This window comes from Nerophis lumbriciformis, linkage group LG01 (assembly GCF_033978685.3).
Source record: "Nerophis lumbriciformis linkage group LG01, RoL_Nlum_v2.1, whole genome shotgun sequence".
In the NCBI taxonomy this organism is placed as follows: domain Eukaryota; kingdom Metazoa; phylum Chordata; class Actinopteri; order Syngnathiformes; family Syngnathidae; genus Nerophis; species Nerophis lumbriciformis.
Genome location: NC_084548.2, coordinates 66,690,948 through 66,706,949, shown reverse-complemented (window position 1 = coordinate 66,706,949; position 16,002 = coordinate 66,690,948). Strand labels below are relative to the sequence as shown.

The 16,002-nt window shown below is 40.4% G+C and overlaps 1 protein-coding gene across 2 annotated transcripts in view; it reads left to right on the top strand.

The window, feature by feature from the left end:
- Positions 1-16,002, top strand: part of lamb2l (laminin, beta 2-like) — a 172,685-nt gene that overhangs the window by 17,616 nt on the left and 139,067 nt on the right. Inside the window, exon 1 of one of the 2 annotated variants that reach the window (XM_061924733.2) lies at positions 14,434-14,527. The exons of the other annotated variant lie outside the window; for it this stretch is intronic. The gene's annotated coding sequence lies outside the window, so the exon portion shown is untranslated. Of the gene's footprint in view, positions 1-14,433; positions 14,528-16,002 lie in introns of those variants that run through there. 2 annotated transcript variants of the gene reach the window in all.

Sequence of the window (16,002 nt, the reverse complement as noted above, 5' to 3'; positions counted from 1 at the left end):
AAGGTGGCAATAAATACTGATAAAGTTGAGGAACGCTCATCAAACACTTATTTGGAACATCACACAGGTGAACAGGCTAATTGGGAACAGGTGGGTGCCATGATTGGGTATAAAAGTAGATTCCATGAAATGCTCAGTCATTCACAAACAAGGATGGGGCGAGGGTCACCACTTTGTCAACAAATGCGTGAGCAAATTGTTGAACAGTTTAAGAAAAACCTTTCTCAACCAGTTATTGCAAGGAATTTAGGGATTTCACCATCTACGGTCCGTAATATCATCAAAGGGTTCAGAGAATCTGGAGAAATCACTGCACGTAAGCAGCTAAGCCCGTGACCTTCGATCCCTCAGGCTGTACTGCATCAACAAGCGACATCAGTGTGTAAAGGATATCACCACATGGGCTCAGGAACACTTCAGAAACCCACTGTCAGTAACTACAGTTGGTCGCTACATCTGTAAGTGCAAGTTAAAACTCTCCTATGCAAGGCGAAAATCGTTTATCAACAACACCCAGAAACGCCGTCGGCTTCGCTGGGCCTGAGCTCATCTAAGATGGACTGATACAAAGTGGAAAAGTGTTCTGTGGTCTGACGAGTCCACATTTTAAATTGTTTTTGGAAACTGTGGACGTCGTGTCCTCCGGACCAAAGAGGAAAAGAACCATCCGGATTGTTATAGGCGCAAAGTTGAAAAGCCAGCATCTGTGATGGTATGGGGGTGTATTAGTGCCCAAGACATGGGTAACTTACACATCTGTGAAGGCGCCAATAATGCTGAAAGGTACATACATGTTTTGGAGCAACATATGTTGCCATCCAAGCAACGTTACCATGGACGCCCCTGCTTATTTCAGCAAGACAATGCCAAGTCACGTGTTACATCAACGTGGCTCCATAGTAAAAGAGTGCGGGTACTAGACTGGCCTGCCTGTAGTCCAGACCTGTCTCCCATTGAAAATGTGTGGCGCATTATGAAGCCTAAAATACCACAATGGAGACCCCCGGACTGTTGAACAACTTAAGCTGTACATCAAGCAAGAATGGGAAAGAATTCCACCTGAGAAGCTTAAAAAATGTGTCTCCTCAGTTCCCAAACGTTTACTGAGTGTTGTTAAAAGGAAAGGCCATGTAACACAGTGGTGAACATGCCCTTTCCCATCTACTTTGTCACGTGTTGCTGGCATCAAATTCTAAAGTTAATGATTATTTGCAAAAAAAAAAAGTTTATCAGTTTGAACATCAAATATGTTGTCTTTGTAGCATATTCAACTGAATATGGGTTGAAAAGGATTTGCAAATCATTGTATTCCGTTTATATTTACATCTAACACAATTTCCCAACTCATATGGAAACGGGGTTTGTAGATCTGAGTCTATGAACATGAAGCCTGCTCAGATGAGAGGCGAAACGCCGTAGATGAATTGAACAAAGTATATAATGACTTTCAAGTTTTTTTTCAAGGATTGCTCTGGAATTATGCCTCTTTCTGCACCGGCTGCCTCGCCGTCTTCCTCTTTAACAAGGGGTTGAAGGTCACATGAGCCGGGCGCTGTGAATGTGAAAGTGGCTTTTGTTCTCTCGTGTTTTTTGTTTTGTCGGCCCCAATGCGGCACTCATGCATGCGCATTACTCGCCTCATCTCTTTGTCTCTTCTGTTCCCCTTCAGAGTTTTGTTCAATGAGCAGCCAGACCCTCCCCTATATGTTCCGTGCTTCTATGGTTATCATCACGCTCGTCTGTCGCGACACGACAAACAACACATAAAAGCCAACTTCGCTGAGCTGAAGCCTCACGAGAGTTACATCTCGTGAGGGTTACTTCACTCTCACAAAGGAGTTTGCCCTCCATGAAAAAAAAACTCCCTGAGCATTCAGTGGAGCCCATGTGAGCAACATCAGACGTGCACACTGTGGCTACACCTGCAGCACACCTGTCCCAAACCTGACTAAATAACAACTTCAATCTCCATCCATCCATCCATTTTCTACCGCTTGTCCCTTTCGGGGTCGCGGGGGGTGCTGGAGCCTATCTCAGCTGCATTCGGGCGGAAGGCGGGGTACACCCTGGACAAGTCGCCACCTCATCGCAGGGCCAACACAGATAGACAGACAACATTCTCTTAATATTATAATCAAATGACAGCAGTCATTTCCATGAGGTTATTTTCTAATGTAAGTGTTTACAATGACAATAACAAAAAATATAGTTTTTCATGAACTGTGTACTTGTATTGTTTGTCTGAGTGGTGGTCCTGCTTTGGAAATAATTTGTACCCCTTTCAGACATTGCATTTAGTTCCCAGTAAAACATTCACATGTTGCACAATGAGATGTAAGCAGGGGATCATGTGTACATTCCTGCAACTTCCTGTTTGTACAAACCCCGTTTCCATATGAGTTGTTAAATTGTGTTAGATGTAAATATAAACGGAATACAATGATTTGCAAATCCTTTTCAACCCATATTCAATTGAATGCACTGCAAAGACAAGATATTTGATGTTCAAACTCATAAACTTTATTTTTTTTTTTTGCAAATAATAATTAACTTAGAATTTCATGGCTGCAACACGTGCCAGAGTAGTTGGGAAAGGGCATGTTCACCACTGTGTTACATGGCCTTTCCTTTTAACAACACTCAGTAAACGTTTGGGAACTGAGGAGACACATTTTTGAAGCTTCTCAGGTGGAATTATTTCCCATTCTTGCTTGATGTACAGCTTAAGTTGTTCAACAGTCCGGGGGTCTCCGTTGTGGTATTTTAGGCTTCATAATGCGCCACACATTTTCAATGGGAGACAGGCCTGGACTACAGGCAGGCCAGTCTAGTACCCGCACTCTTTTACTATGAAGCCACGTTGATGTAACACGTGGCTTGGCATTGTCTTGCTGAAATAAGCAGGGGCGTCCATGGTAACGTTGCTTGGATGGCAACATATGTTGCTCCAAAACCTGTATGTACCTTTCAGCATTAATGGCGCCTTCACAGATGTGTAAGTTACCCATGTCTTGGGCACTAATACACCCTCATACCATCACAGATGCTGGCTTTTCAACTTTGCGCCTATAACAATTCGGATGGTTCTTTTCCTCTTTGGTCCGGAGGACACGACGTCCGCAGTTTCCAAAAACAATTTGAAATGTGGACTCGTCAGACCACAGAACATTTTTCCACTTTGTATCAGTCCATCTTAGATGAGCTCAGGCCCAGCGAAGCCGACGGCGTTTTTGGGTGTTGTTGATAAACTGTTTTCGCCTTGCATAGGAGAGTTTTAACTTGCACTTACAGATGTAGCGACCAACTTAGTTACTGACAGTGGGTTTCTGAAGTGTTCCTGAGCCCATGTGGTGATATCCTTTACACACTGATGTCGCTTGTTGATGCAGTACAGTCTGAGGGATCGAAGGTCACGGGCTAAGCTGCTTACGTGCAGTGATTTCTCCAGATTCTCTGAACCCTTTGATGATATTACGGACCGTAGATGGTGAAATCCCTAAATTCCTTGCAATAGCTGGTTGAGAAAAGTTTTTTTTAAACTGTTCAACAATTTGCTCGCGCATTTGTTGACAAAGTGGTGACCCTCGCCCCATCCTTGTTTGTGAATGACTGAGCATTTCATGGAATCTACTTTTATACCCAATCATGGCACCCACCTGTTCCCAATTTGCCTGTTCACCTGTGAGATGTTCCAAATAAGTGTTTGATGAGCATTCCTCAACTTTCTCAGTCTTTATTGCCACCTTTCCCAACTTCTTTGTCACGTGTTGCTGGCATCAAATTCTAAAGTTAATGATTATTTGCAAAAAAAAAATGTTTATCAGTTTGAACATCAAATATGTTGTCTTTGTAGCATATTCAACTGAAAAGGGGTTGAAATGATTTGCAAATCATTGTATTCCGTTTATATTTACATCTAACACAATTTCCCAACTCATATAGAAAAGGGGTTTGTAAAAAATATATTTTTATTAGTATTTATTTAATATACTAAAAGCATTTCATGATTAATATTTATAAATTAAGATTCCTAATAAATGACACTAGAATAAGCACACATTTGATTGGTAAATCATAGTGTAACGACCTGGAATGACACCTTATGTGTGGTGTTGGAGTTGTCCGACTTTTTGTGTGGCTGTAAACGCATCACTGGCTAAGTGCCATATGTGCATGTGTTGGCGCAAGTGAGAAAGAGCGAGCGGCTGCTGCTGATATAACAAAGTTGCTTTTGGTCTGGTTTGTACTGCAGAAAATGACCAGTTTTGCTAGATATAATTTTTTTTTTACTAATGTTTTGGTGATGTGTTTATGGCCGACAATAAAGAGTTTTGCTCAGTAAAGTGATGGATGGAATTCATGTCCTCAAAGCGTCTCGACAGACGTTACAATATTTGAACAATGATGACGAAAACTGTTTTCTCTGTCGTGTCGAAAATTGTTATGCGCTTATTTTTTTATTTGATTTTGTGCGTGGCATAGATTTGCCGTGCGCAGAGGACGCTTGAGCAGTGCACAATTGCACAGGCGCGCACCTTAGAGGGAACGTTGCTGTTAATATCTCCTTACTTTCTCTTTTAACATGTTCTATCTACACTTCTGTTAAAATGTAATAACCACTTATTCTTCTCTTATTTCATACTTTGCATTAGTTTTGGATGATACCACACATTTAGGTATCAATCTGATACCAAGTCATACATCATACATCATACATTGGTCATATTCAGTTTATAAGCATAATATAAATAAATAAAAATGTGATGCTATGAAATATCGATGTAATCATAGTAGTATCGACTAGATACGCTCCTGTACTTGGTTACTTTGTTTACATTGTGACGGCGGTGAGCTACGGTGTGTTGTAAGTACTCTGTGGTTGTGCGCTGCCGAACATTGACTGTACAAAATGACTCCTAATGTTAGGAACTACCAGCCTCTTTTATCAATTATCACCTGCTTGCAATTAGCACCTATCATCTTTGCAAAAAACCCTGAAAATATAAAGTTAAAATTAAAAGTTAAAGTGCCAATGATTGTCACACACACACTAGGTATGCATGTGAGACAAAGTGATGACTCTAAATCAGGGGTGTCCAAACTTTTTCCACTGAGGGCCGCACTGAAAAATCCGAGCATGCGGGGCCATCTTTATATTTTTTATTTTCAAATCCAATCCAATATATAGATTTCTTTTAACGTTCAGAGCTCTCCTCAAGTTTGGTCCCGGGGACCCGGAAGGGTCTCAGTTAGGGATGTCCGATAATGGCTTTTTTTCCGATATTCCGATATTGTCCAACTGGGGACGGCGTGGCGCAGTGGAAGAATGGCCGTGCCCGACCCGAGGGTCCCTGGTTCAATCCCCACCTAGTACCAGCCTCGTCACGTCCGTTGTGTCCTGAGCAAGACACTTCACCCTTGCTCCTGATGGGTGCTGGTTAGCGCCTTGCATGGCAGCTCCCTCCATCAGTGTGTGAATGTGTGTGTGAATGGGTAAATGTGGAAGTAGTGTCAAAGCGCTTTGAGTACCTTGAAGGTAGAAAAGCGCTATACAAGTACAACCCATTTATCATTTATCATTTAACTCTTTAATTACCGATACTGATATCAACCGATACCGATATCAACAGATATATGCAGTCGTGGAATTAACACATTATTATGCCTAATTTGGACAACCAGGTATGGTGAAGATGAGGTACTTTTTAAAAAAATTAATAAAATAAGATAAATAAATTAAAAACATTTTCTTGAATAAAAAAGAAAGTAAAACAATATAAAAACAGTTACATAGAAACTAGTAATTAATGAAAATGAGTAAAATTAACTGTTAAAGGTTAGTACTATTAGTGGACCAGCAGCACGCACAATCATGTGTGCTTACGGACTGTATCCCTTGCAGACCTTGATATATATTGATATATAATCAGGGGCGCCGCTAGGGATTTTGGGCCCCATGAAAAGAATCTTTACCGGGCCCCCAACACAGTGTCATTATTTTTTCTGTATTATAATTTCATCATCATTAGGGGCCTCTCTGGGCTCCCCTCCATCATGGGCCCCTAGAATCCATCTCCTTTACCCCCCCTTTTTGGCGCCCCTGTATATAATGTAGGAACCAGAATATTAATAACAGAAAGAAACAACCCTTTTGTGTGAATGAGTGTAAATGGGGGAGGGTTTTTTTGGGGGTTGGTGCACTAATTGTAATATCTTGTGTTTTTTATGTTGATTTAATAATAATAAAAAAATAAACATACCAATAATAAAAAAAAAACGATACCGATAATTTCCGATATTACATTTTAACACATTTATCGGCCGATAATATCGGCAGGCCGATATTATCGGACATCCCTAGTCTCAGTCACAAAAATGTTCCAAAAAAGTCATACATATTTTTTTTTTTGTATTTATTTTTTATTCTACTCTACCAGTAGAGTGGAAAAACAAGTTGACTTTTTTGTGCATATTTGTATGTTATTGTATCCATTAGAGCAGTAATTTTCAACTACTGTGCCGCGGCACACTAGTGTGCCGTGAGATATTGTCTGGTGTGCCGTGGGAAATTATGCAACTTCACGTAATTGCTCCAAAAAATATTTTTTGCAAATCAATAATCATAATAATGTGCCGTTGTCTAGTGCCTGTGCTGTGTAGAGCTTGGCAGGGTAATATTGTGATACTCCCTACCAGTAGGTGGCAGCAGGTAGTTCATTGCTTTGTAGAAGTCGGAACGCGTCGAGGATGGTTTGTCGTGATCCCAACATGCAGAGCACAGCGGGAGACAGCGTGCAGGTAAAAAGGTATGTAACGCTTAAACCAAAAAATAACAAGGCAAGTCCCGCTAGGAAAAGGCACTGAAGCATAGGAATGGCTATGTAAAACAAAAGTAAAACTGAACTGGCTACAAAGTCAACAAACACAGAATGCTGGACGACAGCAAAAACCTACAGCGTGTGGAGCACAGACGACGTCCACAAAGCACATCCCGTACATGACATGACAATCAACAATGTCCCCATAAAGAAGGATAGCGTACGCACAACTTAAAGAGTCTTGATTGCGAAAACAAAGCAGGTGCGGGCAAAAGCACTCAAAGGAAGGCGTGAAGCTGCTACAGGAGAACACCAACAAAACAGGAAGGGTCACCAAAATAACAGCGCAAGACAGGAACTAAAGCACAACACACAGGAAACAACAACAACCTCAAAATAAGGCACGACAACCTGGTGGAGTTTCATTGTTTAACCTTTTCTGCTGGTGATGTGCCTCCGTATTTTTTTAATGAAAAAAATGTGCCTTGGCTCAAAAAAGGTTGAAAAACACTGCATTAGAGCAGGGGTGTCAAACACATTTTAGCTCAGGGCCCGCATGGAGGAAAATCTGTGCACACGCGGGCCGGACTATTAAAATCATGGCGTTAAAACTAAAAAATAAAGACAACTTCAGATTGTTTTCTTTGTCTTACTTTGGCCAAAAAAAGAAAAAAACATATTCTGAAAATATTACAATAAAAATACAGAGATCCAAGAAGGAACGAAGAAATTGAATGAATGTTTATAACTGAATACATTTACATATACATAAACATTTGTTTTCTTTTGTATTATTATTATTTTTAATGAATTAACGTTTATGACAACCTTTTTCCAAAACACAATATTGAATGTGAGCACCACAGCACCTCCAAAACCCTCAAATCTAGACTCCAAACATCCCAGAACAAGCTCGTCAGATTACTTCTAGACCTCCACCCCAGATCACACCTCTCTCCTACCCACTTCTCCAAAGTGGCATGGCTCAGGGTGGAGGACAGAGTAAAACAACTTGCACTGAGCCTGGTCTATAAAATCCGCTACACCTCCCTGATACCGAAGTACATGTCAAACTACTTCCTTAACCGCCATAACCACAACACCAGGGGGAGCTCCACCAACCACGTTAAACCCAGATTCCAATCTAACAAAGGTCTTAACTCATTCTCCTTCTATGCCACATCAATGTGGAATGCACTCCCAACAGGTGTAAAAGAAAGTGCATCTCTATCTTCCTTCAAAACCGCACTAAAAGAACACCTCCAGGCAACTACCGGATTGTAAATAATGTAAATAATTAATTGTATATACTCTGATGATTAACTTGTGTGATGACTGTATTAATATTTATACCATGAATTGATTAACGTGGACTTAAACAAGTTGAAAAACGTATTGGGGTGTTACCATTTAGTGGTCAATTGTACAGAATATGTACTGTACTGTGCAACCTACTAATAAAAGTCTCAATCAATCAATCAAAGCTATAACAGGATGATGCAGACATTTATCATTTGTTTTCAAAACGCTTACAAAAAAGTGTGACCCTAAAAATATACTGTGGGACCCCATTTTTATGACTTGATCATTTTGAAAATTCCTAGCGCCAACACGGATGGAGTATTGGTACTTGCAAAACAGCAGCAGGCGGCTGTGGCCTGAGGACCAGTTCTAATACTAATCAAATATCATCCCGGGGGCCATAGATCATTCATAGGCCTTGACTTTGACACATAGGCATTAAAGCAGGGGTGTCAAACTCAAATACAGAGTGGGCCAAAATTTAAAACTGAACAAAGCCGCGGGCCAAGGTTGAACAAATCAACCTTTTAATAGGGACCCAAACAAGTTTTGCATTGAATATTGAACAAGCAAGGCTTATATAACTTTATAGTGACATGCAAAATCCAGTTTCAAATAATAATAATAGTAATTAAAAAATATCAATGGCATATCAAATACAATTTAAATAAAAATGTAATGCCTCTTTTCTATTTGCAGCCTTCTGAGATAAATATCAACATTAACTTTTTCCACAGGCTAATAAATTTGAAATTAAAATAATGAAAACCAACCATTCTGGACTTTAAACGGCTCAGTTTGCAACACACTGATCTAATCTGATGTGCCCAAGCCAGATACCTGCCATCTTTTCTTGGATGCTAGTTCATTAATGTCGGGGCTCAGGCTTTGAGCTGAGGCAACCTTCATTATCGAACGAAGGTGTTCATCAATCATTATATCTCGTAGTCCACAGTCTTGGGGGCGTGCCTTACAGGCACTGCTTTTAATGTCCTCTACGAGCTGTCGTCACATCCGCTTTTCATCCCTTCTAACAACATGCCGGCCCAGTCACAAGATATGAGCGGCTTCTGCACGCACACATACTTAATCAACAGCGATACAGATTACACTGAGAGTGGCCGTATAAGCAACTTTAACGTTGTTAGAAATATACGCCACACTGTGAATCCACACTAAACAAGAATGACAAACACATTTCGGGAGAACATCCGCACCGTAACACAACATAAACACAGCAGAACAAATACCCAGAACCCTTTGCAGCACTAACTCTTCCGGGACGCTACAAAATACACCCCAAATCCAGTCGTGAAATTTCCTCGCTCCTAAATATTCCAAGGTCAACTTTATTATAAGAAAAGTGAAGAGTTTGGGAACAACAGCAACTCAGCCACCAAGTGGTAGGCCAGGTAAACTGACAGAGAGGGGTCAGCGGATGCTGAAGCGCATAGTGCAAAGACTTTCTGCACAGTCAGTTGCTACAGAGCTCCAAACTTCATGTGATCTTCCATTTAGCCCACGTACAGTACGCAGAGAGCTTCATGGAATGGGTTTCCATGGCCGAGCAGCATTATCTAAGCCATACATCACCAAGTCCAATGTAAAGCGTGGGATGCAGTGGTGTAAAGCAGTGGTCCCCAACATTTTTTTAAACTGCGAACCGGTCAACGCTTGAAAATTTGTCCCTCGGACCTGGGGGAGGGGGCTAAAAATTATTTTTTTTTTTTTTTTTTTTTTTGTCATTAAAAATACAATCATGCGTGCTTACGGACTGTATCCCTGTAGACTGTATTGATCTATATTGATATATAATGTAGGAACCAGAAATATTAATAACAGAAAGAAACAACCCTTTTGTGCGAATGAGTGTAAATGGGGGAGGGAGGTTTTTGGGGTTGGTGCACTAATTGTAAGTGTATCTTGTGTTTTTATGTTGATTTAATAACATTTAAAAAAAAAAAAAAGAAAAAAAAAAAGAAATTTATATATATATATATATATATATATATATATATATATATATATATATATATATCTGTATATATATTTATTTATTTATTGTGCGGCCCGGTACTAATTGATCCACGGACCGGTACCGGGCCGCAGCCCGGTGGTTGGGGACCTCTGGTGTAAAGCACGTCGCCACTGGACTCTAGAGCAGTGGAGACGCCTTATCTGGACTGATGAATCTGATGGACGAGTCTGGGTTTGGAGGTTGCCAGGAGAACGCTACATTTCGGACTGCATTCAAGATTCAAGATGCTTTATTATTGTCCATTCTTTAACATGTACAAGACACATAAGAACTGAAATTACATTTTCGGCACGGTCCCACTAAGAGCAGACATACGTTACAAGGGGGACAAGACGGGACCGCCAACGGATCAGCCACTTACGGCGCTCCTTAAAGGGGAACATTATCACAATTTCAGTAGGGTTAAAACCATTGAAAATCAGTTCCCAGTGGCTTATTTTATTTTTCGAAGTTTTTTTCAAAATTTTACCCATCACGCAATATCCTTAAAAAAAAGCTTCAAAGTGCCTGATTTTAACCATCGTTATATACACCCGTCCATTTTCCTGTGACGTCACATAGTGATGCCGATACAAACAAACATGGCGGATAGAACAGCAAGTTTATAGCGACATTAGCTCGGATTCAGACTCGGATTTCAGCGGTTTAAGCGATTCAACAGATTACGCATGTATTGAAACGGATGGTTGTAGTGTGGAGGCAGGTAGCGAAAACGAAATTGAAGAAGAAACTGAAGCTATTGAGCCATATCGGTTTGAACCGTATGCAAGCGAACCGATGAAAACGACACGACAGCCAGCGACACGGGAGAAAGCGAGGACGAATTCGGCGATCGCCTTCTAACCAACGATTGGTATGTGTTTGTTTGGCATTAAAGGAAACTAACAACTATGAACTAGGTTTACAGCATATGAAATACATTTGGCAACAACATGCACTTTGAGAGTGCAGACAGCCCAGTTTTCATCAATTAATATATTCTGTAGACATACCCTCATCCGCTCTCTTTTCCTGGGGGTCTGGCGGCAGATTTCTTTGACTTTATCGTTGGAAATGCATCTGCTTTGAGTGTCGCAGGATATCCACACATTCTTGCCATCTCTGTCGTAGCATAGCTTTCGTCGGTAAAGTGTGCGGAACAAACGTCCAATTTCTTGCCACTTTCGCATCTTTGGGCCACTGGTGCAACTTGAATCCGTCCCTGTTCGTGTTGTTACACCCTCCGACAACACACCGACGAGGCATGTTGTCTCCAAGGTACGGAAAACAGTCGAAAAAACGGAAAATAACAGAGCTGATTTGACTCGGTGTTTGTAATGTGTTTGAGAAAATGGCGGATTGCTTCCCGACGTCATCGCTCCGAGAGTGAATAATAGAAAGGCGTTTAATTCGCCAAAATTCACCCATTTAGAGTTCGGAAATCGGTTAAAAAAATATATGGTCTTTTTTTCCTGCAACATCAAGGTATATATTGACGCTTACATAGGTCTGGTGATAATGTTCCCCTTTTAAAAAGGTGGGAAAAAGGTGACATTGGGAAAGGGGGAAGAGTAAAAAAAGTATCAGTCTAAGGCTGGACCCTCGGGAGGGGTCCAGACTGAGTCCAAGAAAAATACCTCACATAGCATAGCATTGTGAAATTTGGTGGAGGAGGAATTATGGTGTGGGGTTGTTTTTCCAGGAGTTGGGCTTGGCCCCTTAGTTCCAGTGAAAGGAACTTTGAATGCTCCAGGATGCCAAAAATATTTTGGACAATTCCATGGGATGGCACTTCAAGTTCATATGTGAGTAAAGGCAGGTGGCCAAATACTTTTGGCAATATAGCAGTGACGTGCGGTGAGGTTGATGGCTGGTGAGGCACTGACTTCATCACAGTCAGATTTACAAACATATGAACCCTAAAGAGTATCTTATTCACCATTTGATTGGCAGCAGTTAACGGGTTATGTTTAAAAGCTCATACCAGCATTCTTCCCTGCTTGGCACTCAGCATCAAGGGTTGGAATTGGGGGTTATTAAATCACCAAAAATTATTCCCGGGCGCGGCGCCGCTGCTGCCCACTGCTCCCCTCACCTCCCAGGGGGTGATCAAGGGGATGGGTCAAATACAGAGGACAAATTTCATTACACCTAGTGTGTGTGTGACAATCATTGGTACTTTAACTTAACTTTAACTTTACACATACAAACTGTAGCACACAAAAAAGCACATTTAATTAAAAAAAACGTTATTATGGTCTTACCTTTACTTATAAAATAAGTCCATGAGCCGCTGTTGTGCTGGATTAATGCACCCCCTGACGAGCGTGTTATATCAATTAAAGCCCTCACTTAAACTTTCCACGTGCAAGATTGAATCTATTTAAAAAAGTGTAACCGAGGGTTTATAAATGTCGCCTATACCGTATGAAACTACAAAATAACAAACACGGAGGCTCCAGTTTACACGAGGACCACTTTATTTACCTTCTTTCAAAAACTTCCGCTCCACTCCAACGTGTCATCACTTCCGCTCTTAGCGCCTTCAAAATAAGAGCTCAAGGCATATACTGTATAACAGCGCATAACAGGAACTTAACATCACAAATAGGAAAGCCCATAAAAATAGGTTACAAAAGTTATTTAATAAGAATCAAATCAAATCAAATCAAATCAACTTTATTTATAAAGCACATTTAAAATTTACCACAGGGGTAGCCAAAGTGCTGTACAATGGACAGGTTAAAAGATAAAACGAGTACCGAGCAAACACAACACAACGCAAACACAACACGATAAAAAAATAAAGAAATAAAATAGAATAAATACAAATATAAAAACATAAAAACAGTTTCACAGCAGGTGTATTATGGGGCGCCATTGCAGGATGGATATCACTCAGTGTTAAAAGCCATGGAATAAAAGTATGTTTTTAAGAGAGATTTAAAAACAGGAAGAGAGGAGGCTTGTCTAACACTCAGAGGTAGGTCGTTCCAGAGCTTGGGAGCAGCAACGGCGAAAGCTCTGTCACCTCTAAACTTCAGCCTTGTGTCAGGGACCGTCAACAGCAGCTGATCGGCTGATCTTAAGGATCAGCCGAAAAAGTGCAAAAACAATAATGTGCGTGTTGGAGGAGTTGTGAATTAGGTACACCTGCAGTCTGCAGGTGTACCTAATGTTGTGGCCCTGCAGTCATTCACAACTCCTCCAACACGAACATTATTGTTTTTGCACTTTTTGGCTTCTTATGAAATAACTTTTTTAAATAGATTCAATCTTGCACGTGGAAAGTTTAAGTGTGGGCATTAGTTGATATAACAATTTTACGGCGGGGGTGCAGGAGGCGGGATTACTGCGAGCCTCAGCCAGTGCGTCTTTTGCAGCAGTTTTATGATTGCTCAGCACAAGAAATACGTTACACACATACAGTTGTTGACAAAATACACTGTACATTATATACCTCAGCTAACTAAACTATGGAAATGTATAATATAGTTCATATAGCAATACGGTCTCACTGCACAGCAGGCCAGCATTTAGCCGAGTCATTGCGCAATCCATGGTGAGGCACAACTGAGTGACGTGCCTCAACTGGCTGCTGTTCACCGCACCGTCTCTTCTCAGTATTTGAACGGCAAATGTGAAAATTCAGCGATTTTAAACAAAAATAATCTAAAACGGGTGAAGTTAAATGGAAAATAACTTTATAGTATAATCACTGGATACATATAACAATTTAATTAAAAAAAATTCTTTTTACATTTTTTTTCTTTCCATGATGGCAGGTGAGGCCCCGCATAAAAGGTGCATAAAAGGTGCACGTGCTATCTTCAAGCTTGTGATTGGCTAAAATGACCTTGGACCGTGAGTCACGTGGTCAAAGGTCATTTAAAAAAAATCACCCAAAGTGATGGAAAATAGGACCTAAATTAGGGCATATCCACTCCTTACACGGCAATCACCCTTTTCTTTTCTCTGGCCCCCTTTACTCGTCTTTGCTCTTCTTCGCTCTTCTCCACTCTTTCCTGGTAGAAGAAAGGAGCTGGTGCATTCCAGCAGCCTGGAGACCGTTCCCCTCTTTCAGCCAGTGGCCCTCAGAGTGACAATTAGAATAAGAATAGCTGTCCATTCACCCCAGTGCCCCAGTGACGAGGCTGCCGGCCGGAGAGCGGGCCGAGCCGGAGGGCGGGTGGAAAGCGGCCACTCGGCGTTTTTCATTGGCTGGCGGTAGCACCCTCTGTTTTTTACACCGCCGGTAGCACCCTGAAGTTTGTTTTATACTTCCATGCAGCACATGTGCATGCATGCGTAAACACACGCACGCTGCAGTGCCAGGCCTTCACATGGCACACAGTGTCGCCCAAAGACACTCGGAGTGACCAGAGTAGACGTGAGTATGGAAGCCTGAAGGACCTGCTGAGTGTCACTTCTTTGATTACTAGAGGATGAATGGCTTGTTTCATTTGGAGTGGGGAAAAAGAAATTGTGCAGCTTTGCCTGTAGCTTTTTAGCGATGTTGCTAAAGTGCAAGGACAAATATGTAGCTGGTTAAATTGTAACAGTCGTGTTGAACAGTAACCTTGGTTGTTGATTTGTCAGTGCTGAGAGGCTTTCAAGATAATGCTGTCAACGTTGTTACAGTTTGTACAAGTCTTACAGTTAACGCTACAATGACCACAGATTACTAAAGTGTGACTCAGCGGAGCACACTGATAACAAATGTAAGAAAATGTTAGTACGACTTAGACTTCTCCCCGGTTCATAGAGGGTGATGTATACTACTTCCTGTTCATGGAAGGTGATTTTAGTACTATCTTTAGCCTGTCTTCAGCCACTTCTGTTTCCCATTTTACGGCAGTTTTCTCAACATATAAGCATTTTACTTTTTTCGCAAAAATATCTTTTGATAATTCAAATTAGGGATGTCCGATAATGGCTTTTTGCCGATATCCGATATTCCGATATTGTCCAACTCTTTAATTACCGATACCGATATCAACCGATACCGATATATACAGTCGTGGGATTAACACATTTTTATGCCTAATTTGGACAACCAGGTATGGTGAAGATAAAGTACTTTTAAAAAAAAAATATATATATATAAGATAAATAAATTAAAAACATTTTCTTGAATAAAAAAGAAAGTAAAACAATATAAAAACAGTTCCATAGAAACTAGTAATTAATGAAAATGAGTAAAATTAACTGTTAAAGGTTAGTACTATTAGTGGACCAGCAGCACGCACAATCATGTGTGCTTACGGACTGTATCCCTTGCAGACTGTATTGATATATATTGATATATAATGTAGGAACCACAATATTAATAACAGAACTCTTTTATGTGAATGAGTGTAAATGGGGGAGGGAGGTTTTTTGGGTTGGTGTACTAATTGTAAGTGTATCTTGTGTTTTTTATGTTGATTTAATAAAAATTAAAAAAATTTAAAAAACGATACCGATAATTAAAAAAAACGATACCGATAATTTCCGATATTACATTTTAACGCATTTATCGGCCGATATTATCAGACATCTCTAGTACTAACCTTTAACAGTTAATTTTACTCATTTTCATTAATTGCTAGTTTCTATGTAACTGTTTTTATATTGTTTTACTTTCTTTTTTATGCAAGAAAATGTTTTTTATTTATTTATCTTATTTTATTTTATTATTTTTTTTTAAAAAGGACTTTACCTTAACCATACCTGGTTGTCCAAATTAGGCGTAATAATGTGTTAATTCCACGACTGTATATATCGGCATCGGTCGATATCGGTATCGGTAATCAAAGAGTTGAACAATATCGGATATCGTCAAAAAGCCATTATCGGACAACCCTAATCTTGAGCCTATCTTCA